The sequence below is a fragment of the Pongo abelii genome, chromosome 1, assembly GCF_028885655.2.
Source record: "Pongo abelii isolate AG06213 chromosome 1, NHGRI_mPonAbe1-v2.0_pri, whole genome shotgun sequence".
Classification (NCBI taxonomy): domain Eukaryota; kingdom Metazoa; phylum Chordata; class Mammalia; order Primates; family Hominidae; genus Pongo; species Pongo abelii.
The window spans coordinates 119720404-119736369 of NC_071985.2; the positions used below are offsets into that span (position 1 = coordinate 119720404).

General features: G+C 45.2%; 1 protein-coding gene across 1 annotated transcript in view; it reads right to left on the reverse strand.

The window, feature by feature from the left end:
- Positions 1 to 15966, reverse strand: part of LRIG2 (leucine rich repeats and immunoglobulin like domains 2) — a 178913-nt gene that overhangs the window by 119341 nt on the left and 43606 nt on the right. The gene's annotated exons all lie outside the window — the stretch shown is intronic.

A 15966-nucleotide genomic window follows, 5' to 3' on the forward strand; every position in this document is an offset into this window, starting at 1 on the left:
GATCTGCCTACCTCAGCCTCCCAAAGTGCTGGGATTACAGGCATAAGCCTCCGCACCCGGCCTTTACTTTTCCCTTAATAGTTAACAAATATCTTGTGAGGAGATACTCTGAGACTATGTAAATATCCTCTTCCTCCGGCCGGGTGCCGTGGCTCATGCCTGTAATCCCAGCACTTTCGAAGGCCAAGGAGGGTGGATCACCTGAGGTCAGGAGTTCGAGACCAGCCTGGCCAACATGGTGAAACACTGTCTCTACTAAAAATACAAAAAAATTAGCTGGGCATGGTGGCAGGCACCTGTAATCTCAGAATCCCAGCTACTCAGGAGCCTGAGGCAGGAGAATCACTTGAACCAGGGAGGCAGAGGTTGCAGTGAGCCGAGATCACGCCACTGCACTCCAGCTTGGCAACAGAGCGAGACTCCGTCTAAAAAAAAAAAAAAAGGGCAGGGCACGGTGGCTCATGCCTGTAATCCCAGCACTTTGGGAGGCTGAGGCAGGTGGATCACCTGAGCTCAGGAGTTTGAGACCAGCCTGGCCAACATGGTGAAACCAGTGTCTACTAAAAATACAAAAATTAGCCTGGCATGGTTGCAGGCACCTGTAATCCCAGCTACTTGGGAGGCTGAGGCAGGAGAATTGCTTGAACTCTGGAAGCGGAGGTTGCAAGCAGCCAAGATTGTGGCATTGCACTCCAGCCTGGGTTACAAGAGCAAGACTCTGTCTCAAAAAAAAAAAAAAAAAAAGCCCTGGTTCCTTTAGGGAGAATTGTATTTAGAACAATCTGGGTCCTAGGTGTATTAATTTGTACTGGAGTATCATGGCTTGTAGGCCCTTTCAGAGGACAGACTATCACACCAATACATAAATGCACACATATGCACACACACACACCCAAAAAAGTTTATAAAACTATGTGCTCATGTTGATATTTCCAATTCTGATCCAGCACTGCAGAGTTCATTCTAGCCGTCCCCCTTTCCATATTTGTTTATTTATTTATTTTGAGACGGAGTTTCACTCTTTTCGCCCCGGCTGGAGTGCTATAGCGCAATCTCAGCTCACTGCAACCTCCACCTCCTGGGTTCAAGTGATTCTCCTGCCTCAGCCTCCCAAGTAGTTGGGATTACAGGCGCCTGCCACTGCGCCCAGCTAAGTTTTTGTATTTGTAGTAGAGATGGGGTTTCACCATGTTTCACCATGTTGTCCAGGCTGGTCTCGAACTCCCGACCTCAGGCGATCCGCCTACCTCGGCCTCCCAAAGTGCTGGGATTACAGGTGTGAGCCACTGCGCCCGGCCTCTGTGGAACCACTCTTAACTACTACACCCAACCACCCATAAATGTTCCTTCTTGCCAGGCACAGTGGCTCACACCTGTAATCCCAACACTTTGGGAGGCCGAGATGGGTGGATCATGAGGTCAGGAGTTTGAGACCAGCCTGGCAAACATGGTGAAACCCTACCTCTACTAGGTGGCAGGTGCCTGTAGTCCCAGCTACTTGAGAAGCTGAGGCAGAAGAATCGCTTGAAGTCGGGAGGTGGAGGTTGCAGTGAGCCGAAATTGCACCACTGCACTTCAGCCTGGGCAACAGAGTGAGACTCCATCTCAAAAACGTAAAAATAAAAATAAAAATAAAAGCAGAAGGAGAAAAAGGAAACATGTTTATGTATTATAGGGCATTAGGAAAATATCTGTTTTCCTGCTTGCGGGTTTAGATTCAGGTATCTTAAACTCCAATTATTTCAGAGGACAGGCTATACTATATATCGGTGAAGCAATTAGATATAATGGGGAGGAGTAGAGACTGTGGGGGGTGGGGAATGGAAATTGCATGCCCCCTTTTTTTTTTTTTTTTTTTTAAGATGGAGTCTTGTTCTTGTCACCCAGGCTTCAGCGCAATGGCGCAATCTAGGCTCACTGCAACCTCTGCCTCCTGGGTTCAAGCAATTCTCCTGCCTCAGCCTCCCAAGTAGCTGGGATTACAGGTGCCTGCCACCATGGCCAGCTAATTTTTGTATTTTTAGTAGAGATGGGGTTTCACCATGTTGGCCAGGCTGGTCTCCAACTCCTGACCTCAAGTGATCCACCCACCTCGGCCTCCCAAAGTGCTGGGATTACAGTCGTGAGTGCTGCACCCATCCGAAATTGCATGCCTCTTCTAAAGACATTAAAAATAATTTTAAGGGCCGGGCGTGGTGGCTCACGCCTGTAATCCAGCATTTTGGGAGGCCGAGGTGGGTGGATCACCTGAGGTCTGGAGTTCGAGACCAGCCTGACCAACATGGAGAAATCTCGTCTGCACTAAGAATACAAAATTAGCCAGGCATGGTGCCACATGCCTGTAATCCCAGCTACTCAGGAGGCTGCGGCAGGAGAATTGCTTGAACCCGGGAGGCAGAGGTTGTGGTGAACCGAGATCGCGCCATTGCACTCCAGCCTGGGCAACAAGAGCAAAACTCTGTCTCAAAAAAAAAAAAAAAAATTTAAAACAGCAGCAACAACAACACACGGTGCTAATCAAAGATGTCTGTGGGCTGAATTCACTTCAAAGGCAGCTCTCATTTGTGAACTTTAGCTTAGATTTTACAATTGTCTTTGTGAATTAACATTTGCCCTTGAAAGGTGTGTTTGCATGTGTGGATCTAGGTCAGTTTGTTCCAACAGTTACTGGCTGGACAATTTTAAGGATAAAGAAGCATATTTGTCACTCACAGTGGTGAGGAAACAAACACTTGGAGGGCCCATGTACCCACCTGGGCTCTTCTGTGGCCTGGAACACCAAAAGCTATGACAAGTTTGCGAGAGTTGTCTGAAGCATTTGGGGTTTTTCTTGACCAAATAACTCAGACTTGGAGAATGAACCACTGGGAAAGGCAAGAGAGAGTTCCCACGATGAGACCTACTCTGTGGGTAATGACTGGAGGTTCCCAAAGGTAGGTGGATGACCACACAGCAGAAGTTAGGAAATGGCAGGACTGTCAGACCTGTGGGTAGGGTAAAAAGATTATAAATTAGGTTTTCTACAAGGCAACCCCCTGGGAAGAAAGTAATATCTTGTTAGCTTTCCTGGAACAATCAGAAAGGTCATTTAGCAAGACCACCATTGATACACTAAAACTTGGATGTACAAAAAATCCGTAACTTGATCAATTGGTATGACTAATCTCATTTTGTTTCCCAACACCTGACTTCCTCTTATGGCGGTAGTTGCAGGGCAAGGGACTCATTTTGCTCACCTCCCTTGTAGAGCCTTTGTGGTAAAAGTTCATTAAGCTAAAACCATAGTGACATGAGAAATTTGAGAGTGGAATATAGACTTTATTCTTAAAGCAGTGAGTCTGTGTGGCCACGAGTCTAAGTTCCTAATGAATGAGATTAAGTGAAAGTATTGATGGGACTTCTAGGAAGACAGCTTAAATAGAGTTCCTACCTATCAAATGCACTATAATTGTGCAACCAGAGCAGACTGTGTTATGTTTAATTTTTCCCTCTTCCTAAAATATTATTTCCTTAAGTTACTTCAACCATTCACTAAGTCTAATAGACTTATACTATCTTATGTGGTGAAGGTGTGGAGAATAAGGGGATAAAGAATTAAAGAAAAATGTGCCTTGCCTCACATTTACTCTTTTGCTACACCCATCACAGGGAATAATATCCTACAAAAGAAAGTGTGTCCAGGAGTTTGGGGCGGTGATCTGCAATTAAGTGAGTGGGGACCCATGATGGAGCAGATGGTTGGGGGAGAGCATATGATGCACCCGGGAACAGCGTGCAATTTCCAAGTACTAGGGTGATAACTCTGAAGGGACATAAACCAATAACCCTCCACCTACACTAGAGTAAGGAAAGAGGCTAATTCTAGCAGTAGTCATGCTAAGTGGTATTCTTTTTTTTTTTTTTTGAGGCAAAGTCTCACTCTCTCGACCAGGCTGGAGTGCAGTGGCACGATCTCGGCTCACTGCAACCTCCGCCTCCCAGGTTCAAGCGATTCTCTTGCCTCAGCCTCCCGAGTAGCTGCAATTACAGGCGTGCGCCACCACGCCCAGCTAATTCTTGTATTTTTAGTAGAAATGGGGTTTCACCATGTTGCCCAGGCTGGTCTGGAACTCCTGACCTCGTGATCTGCCCGCCTTGGCCTTCCAAAGTGTTGAGATTACAGGCATGAGCCACCGTGCCCAGCCCCTTATTCTTTTAGTGTGCATTAAAACCAGATAGGGGATATGACTGTTACTACGTTGGTAAAATGTTATAAGGGGGCTGGGCACGGTGGCTCACGCCTGTAGTCCCAGCACTTTGGGAGGCCAAGACGGGTGGATCATGAGGTCAGGAGAACAAGACCATCCTGGCTAACACAGTGTAACCCCATCTCTACTAAAAATACAAAAAATTAGCCGGATATGGTGGCGGGTGCCTGTAGTCCCAGCTACTCGGGAGGCTGAGGCAGTTGAATGGCGAGAACCCGGGAGGCAGAGCTTGCAGTGAGCTGAGATCGCCACTGCACTCTAGCTTGGGTGACAGAGCGAGATTCCGTCTCAAAAAATAATAGTAATACAAAATAATTTCAAAAAATGTTATAAGGGGATGGAAGATGACTATTTGCTCTTCAACAGCCTTTCCTTAGCCTACAACAGCTTTGTTTATCATTATTATTATTATTTTTTGAGATGGAGTCTTGCTCTGTCACCCAGGCTGGAGTGCAGTGGCAGGATGTCAGCTCACTACAACCTCTGCCTCCAGGGTTCAAGCCGTTCTCCTGCCTCTGCCTCCCAAGTACCTGGGATTACAGGTGCATGACACCACACTCAGCTGATTTTTGTATTTTTAGTAGAGACGGGGTTTCACCATGTTGGCCAGGCTGGTCTCGAACTCCTGACCTCAGGTAATCCACCCTCCTCGGCCTCCCAAAGTGCTGAGATTACAGGTGTGAGCCTTCATGCCCAGCCATGCTTATCATTACTGTTAATAGAGCTTATGAGACTATAACTAAAATAATCATAGTTTCCAATTGAAAAATTTTTTAACTTCATGATCTGTGGAATAAAGGACTTATGAGATAAAATATGAAATCTGGACCTTTCCAGATAATTTAGGACATATCATTGCCCCAACCAAAACACATAGGCCAACTCATGGGCATGTCTTAATAATTACCTTTACACTCTTGAAATTGTAATTTTGACCTCCCTTAATTTAGAGGCTCATTAAGGAAGGATTAAGTTTATGTTGCTATCTCTTCAGTAAAGGTTCAAAAGTAAGGTTTAAATCAGGGAATGGGTCAGAATAGCTATATTCTCTTTTTCAGTTCTGGGTGGTTTCTCTTTTTTTTTTTTGAGACAGAGTCTCACTCTGTCCCTCAGGCTGGAGTGCAGTGGTGATCTCAGCTCAGCTCATTTCAACCTCCGCCTCCGGGTTCAAGCGATTCTCCTGCCTCAGCCTCCCAAATAGCTGGGATTACAGGCACATGCCACCACACCCAGCTAATTTTTTGTATTTTTAGTAAAGACGGGGTTTCACTGTGTTAGCCAGAATGGTCTCGATCTCCTGACCTCTTGATCTGCCTGCCTCGGCCTCCCAAAGTGCTGGGATTACAGGCATGAACAACTGCGCCCAGCTTCTGGGTGGTTTTTATAGCAATCTGTAGCAAGATAGATACAGAGCTATGGGAGTGGAAAAATTCCTCTTACTTTTTTCCTCTTGCTTTTTATTTTTATTTATTTTTTATTTTATTTTTTTGAAACAGAGCTTCACTCTTGTTGCCCAGGCTGGAGTGCAACGGTGCGATCTCGACTCACTGCAACCTCTGCCTCCCGGGTTCAAATGATTCTCCTGCCTCAGCTTCCCGAGTAGCTGGGATTACAGGTGTGTGCCACCACGCTTGGCTAATTTTTTGTATTTTCAGTAGCGATGGGTTTCACCATGTTGGTCAGGCTGGTCTCAAATTCCTGACCATAGGTGATCCACCCGCCTCTGCCTTCCAAAGTACTGGGAATACAGGTGTGAGCCACCGCACCCAGCCTTCTTTTTTTTTGTTTTTTTGAGAGGGAGTCTCACTCTCTCACCCAGGCTGGAGTGCAATGGCGTGGCCTTAGCTCGCTGTAACCTCCACCTCCCGGGTTCAAGTGATTCTCTCGCCTCAGCCTCCCAAGTAGCTGGGACTACAAGCACATGCCACCATACCCAGCTAATTTTTGTATTTTTAGTAGAGATGGGGTTTCACTATGTTGGCCAGGCTGGTCTCCAACTCCTGACCTCGTGATCTGCCTGCCTCGGCCTCCCAAAGTGCTGGGATTACAGGCATGAGCCACCGCACCCAGCTTCCTTTTGCTTTTTAATCATTATAGATGATTTGGGAGGTTATTTGCCAAGTGAAGACCAGCCTGAAATTTTTTCCCAGTTTTCCTAGACCTAGATGGATGCCCAACTGCTTAACATATTCTCTTCGGTTGGTTCTCCTCATATCAAATATCAACTTGCAAAATATTCTGAGAAGTGAGACAAGCAGTGTCCACGTTCTCCCATGAAGGAGGCTAGCAAAAATAAACTAAGGCCCCCTGCTTTAAGGGTAAAGGTCATATTCCACTCTCCAATGTTTCTATTATTTCAGCCTAGTGAACTTTCACCCACAAAAGACTTTCTTTGAACAGTGTGATCAAAAACAAAAACAAGGTCTTTAATTTTTTTTTTTTTTTTTTTAGATTGTTTACTTACAGCTAAACCTTTAGACAGGAGGCCAACTCTCAGTGGTCACTTTCAAATAGGTTTACTTTGGACTGGTGAGATTTTTAAAAAATCCACAACTTTCAAATAGACATGTGAATGATGCCAGTATTCTTGACTTTATCTGTTTTTCTGAAGTATTTACTCTCTCTAAGGGAACACCTTAGGGGAGTACTATGGATTTGAGAATGATTTTAATGGGGACTCTGTCCCCAAAAAAAGGCCGGGTTCGGTGGCTCACGCCTATACTCCCTGCACTTTGGGAGGCTCAGGCAGGCGGATTGCCTGAGATCAGAGGTCAGAAGTTTGAGACCAGCCTGACCAACATGGAGAAACCTCCCCGTCTTACTAAAAATACAAAATTAGCCAGGCATGATGGCGCATGCCTGTAATCCCAGCTACTCAGGAGGCTGAGGCAGGAGAATCGCTTGAACCCAGGAGGCGGAGGTTGTGATGAGCCGAGATCACACCATTGCACTCCAGCCTGGGCAACAAGAGCGAAACTCCATCTCAAAAAACAAACAAAAAAGGCAAATCTATTTTTTATATTCTTTGATAAACAGCATAGGGAACTATACTTAATGTGTCTCAGGACATTTTAAATCTAGTATGTATACATTTGTTGGCATTTGAAGAGTAAGCTTCAAATATCTACAAATTTCACTCACATGGGAGAGAAAAGTTAATGCCTTCATTTATTCATATGTTGGTTCAAAGAAGGTTTGACAGGCCGGGTGCGGTGGCTCACACCTGTAATCCCAAGCACTTTGGAAGGCTGAGATGGGTGGATCACGAGGTCAGGAGATCCAGACCATCCTGGCTAGCACGGTGAAACCCCGTGCCTACTAAAAATACAAAAATTAGTTGGGCATGATAGCATGCCCGTAATCCCAGCTACTCCGGGGGCTGAGGCAGGAGAATCACTTGAACCTGGGAGGCAGAGATTGCAGTGAGTGGAGATTATGCCACTGCACTCCTGCCTGGGCAACAGAGCAAGACTCTGTCTCAAAAACAAACAAACAAAAAACAAAGAAGGTTTGACTCTCTGCATATCTTTTATGTTTGTCTCAATCATGTCTTAGTGGACCCATTTTATTTAAAATTCCCTCAGCTCAGAGGTAATCAACTCTTTTCAGTTTGCTGGGACATTCCCAATGCTAAAACTGGAATAAGTCCCACACACCAGGAAATCCCTCTGTCTGAGAGTCAAGACTGCAGCTATTTAGTCCAGACAATTAATCCCAACACTTTGAGAGGCCAAGGCGGGTGGATTACGAGGTCAGGAGTTCAAGACCAGCCTGGCCAAGATGGTGAAACCCCATCTCTACTAAAAATACAAAAATTAGCTGGGCGTGGTGGCGGGTGCCTGTACTCCCAGCTACTCAGGAGGCTGAGGCAGAGAATTGCTTGAACCCAGGAGGCGGAGGTTGCAGTGAGCAGAGATCGTGCCACTGCACTCCAGCCTGGGCGACAGAGCAAGACTCCATCTCAAAAAAAAAGAAATCTATCATGTTCCCCAGTTTAAAGAAACTTAAAAAAAAAATGTAAAGACAAGGTCTTGCTATGTTGCTCAGGCTGGTTTCAAGGGATCCTCCTACCTTGGCCTCCCAAAGTACTGGGATTAATGGTATGAAGCCACAGTGCCCTGCCAATGCCATCCCTACCAGCAGTATTTTTTTTTTTAATCTTCAAACAACACTTCTTCTCTATTCAACATTTCTCATATTCTTTTATAATTGTCATTACTCTCTTCTGAATACACTTTTATTTGACCGTATTCCTCTTAAATTGTAGTTTCTAGAAATAACCAGCAGAGTAGAGTGGATGCATCCCCTCCTTTGTTCTAGAGTCTATGCTTCCTTTAATTCAGCCTAATATCTTAATATTTTTCTTGGAAGTCATTAACGTCGATTAAGTTCTCATCTACTAAAACTTAGAAGCATTTTTCTCATGTACTTCTGTTAGGCTATATTCCGTATCTTGTACTTGTGCAGTTATTTTTTCTTAGTTTGAAGTGCAGGATCTTACATTTAACTTTGTGAAACTTAGTTTTCAAACTCTCTCTGTTTTTTTAAAATCACCTATTCCCAACTTTGATTCCTAGGTTTGATGAACGCACTTTCTAGGACTTTATTCATGTCAATTACAGAATTATTAAAAGGACAAAGCCTTCTTTGGAAACTTTATGTTTATATTAATCCATTAATTAATTTTTTACTTACAACAATTTAATGCATTTCTGGTTAACCTAATTTACTAATAAAAACTCATATTTCTTTACTTCATCTAATACAAGGCTAATGTGATGGGAAAGTAAAGTCAGCAACAATAGATACTGCTTTGTGATGATAAAGTATTTTGCTACTTCCATCAAAACCATAGACTTGCTTTCTAAGCCACATGTTTTTCCACCAAAGATGGTATTTCCTATTGCTATAATTTGAATGTGTCTCCCAAATTTTATGTATTGCAAACTTTAATCCCCAATGCATATGTTGATTAGAAGTGGGGCCTTTGGGATCTAATCAGGATTAGATAATAGGTAAAGTCATCAGGGTGGGGCCTCCATGATGTGACTGGTGGGTGGCTTTAAAAGAAGACGAAGAGGGCCAGGCGTGGCGGCTCACGCCTGTAATCTCAGCACTTTGGGAGGCAAGGCAGGCGGATTATAAAGTCAGGAATTTCAGGCCGGGCGCGGTGGCTCACGCCCGTAATCCCAGCACTTTGGGAGGCCGAGGCGGGCGGATCACGAGGTCAGGAGATCCATCCTGACTAACACGGTGAAACCTCGCCTCTACTAAAAAATACAAAAAAATCGGCCGGGCGTGGTGGCGGGTGCTTGTGGTCCCAGCTACTCGGGAGGCTGAGGCAGGAAAATGGCGTGAACCCTGGAGGCGGAGTTTGCAGTGAGCCGAGATCGCGCCACTGCACTCCAGCCTGGGCGACAGAGCAAGACTCTGTCTCAAAAAAAAAAAAAAAAAAAAAAAAAAAAGAATAAGGTCAGGAGTTCCAGACCAGCCTGGCCAGTATGGTGAAACCCCATCTCTATTAAAAATACCAAAAAATGGCCGGGCACAGTGGCTCACGCCTGTAATCCCAGCACTTTGGGAGGCCAAGGCGGGCGGATCACCTGAGGTCGAGAGTTTGGGACTAGCCTGACCAACATAGAGAAACCCCGTCTCTACTAAAAATACAAAATTAGCCAGGCACTGTGGCGCATGCCTGTAATCCCAACTACTCGGGAGGCGGAGGCAGGAGAATCGCTTGAACCCAGGAGGCAGAGGTTGCGGTGAGCTGAGATGGCGCCACAGCACTCCAGGCTGGTGACAGAGCGAGACTCCGTCTCAAAAAAAAAAAAAATTAGCCGGGCGTTGGTGGTGCATGCCTGTAATCCCAGCTACTCGGGAGGCAGAGGCCGGAGAATTGCTTGAACCCGGGAGGTGGAGGTTGCAATGAGCTGAGATCGCGCCACTGCACTGCAGCCTGGGCGACAGAGTGAGACACTGTCTCAAAAAGATTAAAATAAAAAAAAAAAAAAAAAAGAAGAGGAAGAGAGGCCTGAGCTGACATGCATGCTCTTGCCCTCTCACCATGTGATTGATGCCCTCCGCCATGCTATGATGCCAAGATGCCTCACTGAATGTTGGCACCATGCTCTTGGATTGCTCAGCCTTCAGACTGTAAAAAATAAACCTCTGTCCTTCATGAATTCTCAAGTCTCAGATATTCAGTTATAGCAACAAAAAATGGACTAAAATATCTATTGTGACTTTCCACCTTATTTACTGTGCTTGTCAATAAGCAAGTTTTGGTTATTAAGAAGATCAGATCTTAAAGAACAAAAATTTGCCCTTGTTAAGGATGTTCAAAAAATATATGAAGGATTTCTCAGGTAATTCCAAAAGAAGAGCTTCAAGTAAACTTAGGAATAAATATATATTCTTCCAAATCTATTCCTTTAAAAGACACAAAACACTTTGGAACTGCAAGTCTGCTGTATTTGTTAAACCATCAGAGACAGTTTAGCCCACTAGTCAAATACCTAAGCTTTGGCCTGGTTCAACTCCTGGTTCTACCACTTGCCAAGTGTTTGACTTTGGGCAAGTTTATCAGTGCTTAGCACAATACCTGACATCTAGTGAGAGCTATAAAAAAGGAATGTGATATTGTAATACATATATTTGGTTTTTAACCCCATTTCTTGACCTGCAACTTCTAAAAAAGCCTTACAGTTTCCACAGTGATGGGTTTTGTATGCTAGTGAGATGACTGGTGGCGAGGGGCTGGTCACCAGAAAGACCAAGGCATAATTAGAGGGGTGGGACTTTCAGCCCCAGCCCCCAGCTTCCAGGGAGGGAAGAGGGGCTGAAAGTTAAGTTGCTCACCAATACCAATGGCCAGAGGTGTAATCAATCATGCTTGCATAATGGAGTTTCCATAAAACCCCCAAAGAACTGAGTTTGGAGAACTTCTAGATAGCTGAACACATGAAGGTTCCCAGAGGGTGGCAAGCCTGGGGAGGGCATGCAAGTTCCGTGTCCTTTCCTGTACCTCCTCCTATGCATCTCTTCATCTCTTCATCTGTATCCTTTATACTATCCTTTTTTTTTTTTTAGACAAGAGTCTCACTCTGTTGCCCAGGCTGAAGTACAGTGGCGCAATCTCAGCTCACTGCAACCTCTGCCTCCCGGGTTCAAGTGATTCTCCTGCCTCAGTCTCCCAAGTAGCTGGGACTACAGGCATAAGCCACCACGCCTGACTAATTTTGTATTTTTAGTAGAGATGGGGTTTCACCATGTTGGTCTCAAACTGCGGACCTCCAGCGATCCGCCTGCCCCGGCCTCCCGAAGTGCTGGGATTATAGGCTTCAGCCACCGCGCCAGACTATAATATCCTTTATAATAAACCAGTAAGCATAAGTAAATGTTTCCCTGAGTTCTGTGAGCTGTTCTAGTAAATTAATCGAATTCAAGGAGGGGGTCATGGAGTCTCTGATTTATAGCTGATCAGTCAGAAGCAGAGGTAAAACAACCTGTAACTTGCAATTGGCCTCAGAAGTTGGGGGGCAGTCTTAGGAACTGAGGTTTAAATCTGAAAGGCAGTCCTCAACTTGTGGTATCTGAGGCTATCTCCAGGTAGTGTCAGAATTGAATTAAATTACAGGACATCCACATTCAGCTGGTGTCTGTTGCAGAATCGCTTGCCTGCTGGGTTTGTGGGGAAAACCCCCCACAAATTGGTCACAGAACTCTTCTGTGTTGGTTGTTGTGTAAGAGAAGAGGAAAAAACAGTTTGAGTTTTTCTACTCATGGAGAAATTAGTGGTTATTGAGCATCTATTTATGTTAGGCACTACATGAAGTACTTAACATGCTGTTTCATTTTTTCTCTAATGATTCTAAGAAGTAGACATCCTTGTTATCTTCAATTCACAGATGAGAAGATTAAGGCACAGAAATATTGGACAATTTGTTTCAGGTAAAAATGGAAGGATGTACACTAAGTCTCTCTAACTCCAAACCAAAATCCCGAACATAATTTTATCCTGCTATTCCTCGAACACAGATGTAATCTTCACTAGGCCTGATAACTTTAGAAGTCTCAGTAGGAAGGATACAGACAATCAGCCAGTCAGGGAGTTTTTTTTTTTTTTTTGAGACGGAGTCTTGCTGTCGCCCAGGTTGGAGTGCAGTGGCGCGATCTCGGCTCGCTGCAGGCTCCGTCTCCCAGGTTCACGCCATTCTCCTGCCTCAGCCTCCAGCGTAGCTGGGACTACAGGCGCCCACCACCTCGCCCGGCTAATTTTTTCTATTTTTAGTAGAGACGGGATTTCACCGTGTTAGCCAGGATGGTCTCGATCTCCTGACCTCGTGATCTGCCCACCTCAGCCTCTCAAAGTGCTGGGATTACAGGCGTGAGCCACCGCGCCCGGCTCAGTCAGGGAGTTTTTATGGACCCCAAAAGTTCCTCTGCGGCATGGTCTTACCTTGGTGATCCACCAGGGTGAGGTTCTGGTCCACAGCCATATAGGCTTAGAAATTCAATCGGCTAACACATAGATTATGGATTTATCTTCCAAAGCAGACTCAAGCTTCCAGAGGCTGGTATTCAAAACCAGAATACCAGTTTATTCATAAAATTTTGAATAGAAATAGAAAAATATAATGGCCAAGGGTCAAAACATTCATGTCCTGTGAGCAGCACTTGGGAAGTCAGATGGTAAGAGTAGGTTGCTTACAGAGTAAACAAGGGCATCTGTTTTATTTAATTTTTTTTTTTTTTTTTTTTTTTTTGAGACAGGGTCTCACTGTGTCACCCAGGCTAGAGTGCAGTAGTGCAATCTCGGTACACTGCAGCCTCCACCTCCAGGGTTCAAGCAATTCTCCTGCCTCAGTCTCCCAAATAGATGGGACTACAGGTGTGCACCACCACACTCAGCTAATTTTTGTGTTTTTTTCTTTTGGTAGAGATGGGGTTTCACTATGTTGGCCAGGCTGGTCTTGAACTCCTGACCTCAAGTGATCCACTCACCTTGGCTTCCAAAATGCTAGGATTACAGGCATGAGCCACCGTGCCCAGTCTATTTAATAAATATTTACAGGCCATGATAGATTCAAACCCATTCAACTCCAAAGCAGCCACTTCCAGAATGGAACAGGCTAGTGAAACCTCTTACCTACAAACACTTGGATAAACACCAACAGCATTTGCCTCTGTGACACTCTGTCTTCCTAAACTTTTTGTCTTTTTTTGAGACGGAGTTTTTGCTGTTGTTGCCCAGGCTGGAGTGCAATGGCGCGATCTTGGCTCACCGCAACCTCTGCCTCCCGGGTTCAAGCGATTCTTCTGCCTCAGCCTCCCGAATAGCTGGGATAACAGGCATGCACCACCATGCCCAGCTAATTTTGAACTTTTAGTAGAGACGGGGTTTCACCGTGTTACCTGGGCTAGTCTCGAACTCCCAACCTCAGGTGATCTGCCCACCTCAGCCTCCCGAAGTCCTGGGATTACAGGTGTGAGCCTATTTTAAGATTATAATCTTGCCTACCAGGGAGCCATTTTACCTCTTTACTAAGACTTTGAATAACTATACTTTGACCCACTGTGCATTGATCTCAAGGTTAAAATCTGAAAGGGCAACTTTAATTCCATGGTTTCATAGGGAGTCCTCTCACTGAGGCTCCAAAGTATTGATAGCAGTAATAAGAGACAAGATCCCTCTGGTAGAAGCTGCCTTCTTTCTGATGGTTTTGCTGGTTGGCTCTCCAACTTCAGAAACAGAGACTGTCGCCGTCAGATTTTTGCCTGTCTACCGAAAACTAAAGGATAACAAACACTGTTTCTGTAGCTACCAAAGAGACAGACTGCTTGGAGAAAGATTTACATAGCTCTGCAGACACCCTGGTGGTGCCAGCTCCATGGGAGTCGGTGCACATGGTGTGAAGCAATTTTTTTTTCCTGGCTTTTTGCCATAGATTCAGGCAGCTACAGCAACAGCAGTGGTTCTTACTCACATGCAGAGCTTCCAGAATGCTTGGGAGTTTCCTGATGATAAAAACTTGTGAAAGATAAAGGTAGAAGTTCTACTAGGTAGAGCAGCCAAGACTTAAAGGAGGACAGTTGCCCTCAGAACTTTTGGACCCCGGGTAACTGCCGAGCTTAAAGTCAAGGAAAGAATGCTCACTGCCTGCATGTGCTACATGACACCTTGCACAGCAGATCACAGAGAAAGAATAGTATGGACAAACTCCTCTCCTTCTGCATCTTCAAGGTACAGGGAAGAGGAAGAGGGTCCTGGGGGAACAGAGTTTTTCCAGCATTATGGAGCTGCCACACTGGGAAAACATAATGAGAACTGAAGCCCCTGCCTATCAAGGCCAACTCTTTCCAGCTCTTTTCAGCCACATGGAAAGAATCTCAGGTAGACCCAGAGCTCCTGGTACATGGACACAGAACACTGGGTACACTCAATTATACCCACAGCCTTTTCCTAGAGTGTTCTCTAGATGATGCTAGGAGAGAGGGGTAGGGCAGATCAGGGGAGCCAAACTACAGTTACTGATTTTCTTCACTGAAGGCCAACTAGGGTTCTAGACAGCCAAGCTCACTCATGACGCCCCAAAGTACTGACAGCAGCAATAAGAGACAAGATCCCTCTGGTAGAAGGTGGTGATCAAGGTATTGTGATTTCTTTCCATATCCCACCTCTTTCCAACATTCACATATTAAAGTGAAACCTCTACCAACTCAGTATGAAGACTTGGCCCTGTTATACCTCCAGATTCTTGCAAGAGGTTTGTTTTCTAAACATTTCCCTCTGTGTACACCCCTCTTGTCTTAATTGGCCCTACCCACTGAGGTGGATTCCAGATCCTTCTCCTGTATCTTTGGCTTGGCTCAAGCCTCTGGCCCCTCCACTGCAAAGTCTAAAAGCAGGGAGATGGCCAAAATAGGCAGTGAGGGAAGAACAGAGGCATTCCTATTGCATCTGCTCAGTCTCTCAGCAATCCTCTGTCAGGGAACCTCTCAGGGTTACTGCCTGGCTTAGAGTCTCCCTTTCCTCACTGCATAAGAGGAGGGTGAGACACAGAACAAAGTCTCTCAGAGGCTGTCTGCTGCGTGCTGAAAGTCAGCCACTGTTGTTGAATATGGGTGTTCTCCATAGGCTCCATTCTGGATGTAATTCCACAGAGCCGTTTTCTGGGTCTATTTCAGCAAGGGTCTGGATGAGTATTCTTGCAACATGACTCCTTGCCATATCTCTAGTTGTCATTGGCTCTCAGGGGAGTTGCTGTTCACAGTTTTCATAGGTTAACTGCTATTGTTGTTATTATTATTAGCTGGCATGCAGAGTGGCAGACTTCAACAAACCCCGGCAATAGTGACAAGCTACCACTTTAGCAAAGTTTGATTGATTGATTAAAAAAATGTTTTTGAATATTGGCATGTACATGAAACACTTGATGATGTAGATGGAAATAAAGATGAACAAGAAAATGAATTCTCTTCTCCAGGAGGTTACATTCTAATGGAGACATAGGTGCAGACATAAATCATTATAATATAAAGTCCAGATAGAAGGACAGGTCACGGCTGGGTGCGGTGGCTCACGCCTGTAATCCCAGCACTTTGGGAGGCTGAGGCGGGTGGATTACGAGGTTGGGAGATCGAGACCATCCTGGCTAACATGGTGAAACCCCGTCTCTACTAAAAATACAAAAAATGAGCCGGGCTTGGTGGCAGGCGC